A 4,189-nucleotide genomic window follows, 5' to 3' on the forward strand; every position below is an offset into this window, starting at 1 on the left:
TCCCCGCCCCACCCCCCACCCCCCACCCCCAGTCCCCTCACCATGGCAACCCGCATTCCATGTTCTAGGTGTCCTTTGTCTAAGTTCTTTGGTGAAAGGTTAGGTGTCCTCTCCCCAGTTAAGCCTAGCACCTTGACTTGCGCGGTAGGATTTTAGCATCAATACTTTTGCCAAATTATATTCTAAACCCTCTGCCTCCATTTCTTGACCCCAAATAGGGCTGCAAGTTTAGCCCTAGTAAAATACACGGTTTCAGGTTCGACAAAACTGAAGGTGCTCCCAAACACACTTTTCTGTTTTCATCAAGCTCCCTACTCACCTTCCTTAGCTCCTCTGGTTAAGAAAACTCAAATTAGACCTGGAACCTAATACTAGCCACACCACTTATTTGGGTGATCCTGGGGGAGGGAAAGTTAACCCCTCATCTTAAAAATGGGGACAGTGGTATACTTACCTAATGGAATAGGCTGCACATTAAAACTCACGTGGAGAATTTAAAGGGCAAGGCCTGGGACCCATCCCCCAATTAATCGGTTTTGTGATTGCAAAATGGAGACAATTGAGGGAGGATTATGTGGATTAAGTGTACACTAGCAGTCAATACATGATCAACTGTTATTAAATGGTCTGCTCTTGAGTTTTGCTATCACATCTGCCACTGCATTGTCTCCCAACTGTTGGCTCCTGCCTGCTCTTCTATCACCAGGTGTCCAAATTCTACCTCCTTTGTGAAATTTCCCAATCTGCACAGCATGAACCATCTCCTATATTCCCCTAACATGATGTTCTATTTTCACAAACTATTATCCCTACACAATAACTCACTTTTTGAGTCCTTTACAGTAATACATATACCCATGAACCCACAATGCAGGCACCACTCCTCTCAGCATTCATTAAGAATAACATGCCAGCAACTGGAAAATCCAATTTTAAATCGCTATTACTTTTTGGTTTATTCATTTACTTTTAGTGTTTACTTATTTTTGAGAGAGTGCAAGCTGGGGAAGGGCAGAGAGTGAGAGAGGAGAGAGAGGAGAGAGAGAGAGAGAGAAACACAGAATGGAAAGCAGGCTCCAGGCTCTGAGGTGTCAGCAGAGCTGATGCAGGGCTTGAACTCACGAACCGCGAGATCATGACCTAAGCTGAAGTCTGACACTTAATGGACTGAGCCACCCAAGCGCCCCAAAATTGCTATTACTCTTAAGAGGCTTGAGTCACTCAATCAAAAAAAGCAAAAGGCCTGCAATGCAACAGGCCTATTCTAACTGCTAGAACAGACGGCAAACGCTCAAACCTTACAGTGGTTTCGGTACATATTCTCAAAACTTTGAGTGGCTGTGAAAAGCAACAAGAATAAATGGAAAAAGTATTGCAGGTAATAAAAAGTACTATGAAAAAATACAGGGTTATATGGAGATGTGTCAGAGAAAAAACCCTTTTCCAGAACGAAAAAGAAGCAATGTACAAAGACCTGAGGGCTGAGTGTTCCAGACAGATTACAAGGACCAACACCCTACATTAGAAGCTTGTCATTTTTGAGGAACAAGAAAAAATATAGCTACCTGCTATAAAGATCACATAGCCCTCCCAAACACTTCCCTGCCAGGATTTCTGGAACCTGCGAACACGCTGCTTAATGTCGAGACTTTGCTGATGTACTTAAATTAAGGAATTTGAGATGGAGAGATTATCCTGGATTATCTGGGTGGCACAATTTGATCACAAGGGTTCTTATAAGAGGGAGGAGGCAGAGGATCAGAGCCAGTGATGATGGAAGAATGGAAGGAGAGATTGATTACACTTTGAAGACTGAAGCATGGCCTGCCTATAAGCCAAGAAATATGCCAAGTGGTTGCTAGAAAATGGAATAAAGAAAATGATTCTCTCCTAGCCTTCAGAGCTATGGTAGGCAGGCCTACTGACACCCTGATTTAGCCCAGTGAAACCAAATCTAGATTTCTTACCCCTGAAATTGTTAAAGACAATAAATCTGAGTTTTAAGTCCAAGTTTGTGATTTGTTACAGCACCAACAGTAAACAAAAACTTAGCACCTACTCTGTCAGGTACTGGTTAGGAGGGACAAAAAGGCTGGCCTTACATGTTTTATTACCCTAGAGAAGGGAGGCACCTGTATGAAAGCAATGTTTTGGCTGGTTTGATACCAAATCTGTAATGGAAACAGTGGGGGTAGAATGTTGTCAATTTCCCCCACAGGTTGTCCCAACACCCCAAAAAGCAGATACATCTAGACATCCCTATAGCACTTATCTCACATTACTTGCGTTGTCTACCTTGCCCACTAGACTGACACACAGGAAAGTAGAGGCCATCTCCATTTGTATGCCCCTGCGAGGTGCTAATGTTGCATAGTATTTACTTAGTACTTTTAGCCAGGAACTGCTGTAAGCATTTTACATGAACTGACATCATTAAAATCCTATGGTATTATGCACAATTTCCCCTATTTTGCTAAGAAACAGATTTATTGGCCCAAATGATTAAGTGAAGGCTGGGTATTAACCAGTTTGGCTTCAGAGCCAGCACTCAATCCAGCCAACCACGAAGGAACTTTCAAAGGTAAGTAATTTGAGGGAACACCTGCTAAAAAACCAGTGAGCACAACTAAACTTTGTGACTTGAAGAGACTGGGGTAATTAGCAGAAGATTTTATGAAGCTGGAATGTTAAAGGGTAGAAATGCAAATTTACATTTGTGGGGTGAATTTTTGTAGGACAACCTGCTGGGCAGGACCCAGACTTTCAAAGTTTGTTTAGCCTTCTAGTGGACAGTCCCTTTTAGGTGACATTTTAGGAGGTAGCTTTTCTAAGTTAGCTTTTCCAGCTGCATTTCAAGAAGTTTTAACAGTTCACAAAATATTTTCATACCCCTTTTCTGAAGCAAGTGTTTGAGAGTTTTCTATGGTGGTATTAGACGTCTGCCAACTCCTCCCTACTCAGCCTCTGGCCCCACTTTGAAAGTAATTTATATGGAGAACTGGATTTCCCAGACGGAAAACATTAAAGTGCCTGCAGAGAACACACATACAGCTAATATACTTTGTCAGTTTTATCCTACATGTTCCTATTCCTTACCAGCTTCAAAAGCTTCGCTACTTTGCGTGATGTGTCCACCATTCGTGGGCTATTAACAAATGTACCAGACTATTCATAGTGTTTACCAAGATACCCTATTTCTTGCAAAACCCTGCCACACTCAAACATGTAACAATGATTTTATAAACTAAAGAATCTTCTCAATTTTTCTGAATTCACTGACCATAAACTCACTAATTCAGAGACTGCTTCCAAGTCTAGAGAATTTGAATTACTAAATATAAATACTAAGAAGTAATGATCCTAGTGCAAGTGTCAAAGGAATGAACAGGGCACCTGTTCATCACACCACTGGCACAATGAAGACTGCAAAAACTTCTTTTATTAGATGTACTTACTTCACATGTTCTATACCGAAAACCTGCAGTTCACTAATCTGAGATATATACAATATATAAAAATGTTACTTATAAAATACCTAATCTTTTCTATTTCAGGCTTTTGCTCACTAATTTCATTAGGAGTTCTGAGGGTGCTCCAAAATAAGTGGCATCCATGGGCAGCAATTTCATTTTTCCTTTTCTAACATATATAATGGTATTCTCAGAAACTCACCTGGATAGGTGAAGATACGCAGCAAAAAACAAAAAAGGAATGCAAAAGGAAAACATGTTCACACAGTACTTTATAGAAAAACTAAGTCTCAGCAGATGGAATTTCATCAACAGTATAATTCAATTTTTATTACCTTATCTATAAATCATGCACATAAGTCTATGAAACAGGCTTTCTTAGAACAGACCCATCTTAGCTAACTCAGTGGCACAATTGAAAAGTGAAAAATTAAAAAAAAAAAAAAAAAAAAAAAGTGAAAAGATTTTTTTTTTCCACAAGAGTTTTTAATAAACCCAAGGAATGTTTTCCACCAAAATACAAACCAGACCCCAGTTTTGTACACAAAGGCAAAACTTGGCACAGTTCATTCAATCCCTGGAGCCTGCTTGGGATTCTCTCTCAAAATAAATAAAAATTTTAAAAGTTTAAGAAAAAGACGGCTTACTCTTATCACACATCAAGATTTGTCCCAATAGTTAAAGGACAGCAGAGTCTAGCAAAAAGTCACAACAACACA

Source organism: Panthera leo, chromosome F2, assembly GCF_018350215.1.
Source record: "Panthera leo isolate Ple1 chromosome F2, P.leo_Ple1_pat1.1, whole genome shotgun sequence".
Lineage (NCBI taxonomy): Eukaryota > Metazoa > Chordata > Mammalia > Carnivora > Felidae > Panthera > Panthera leo.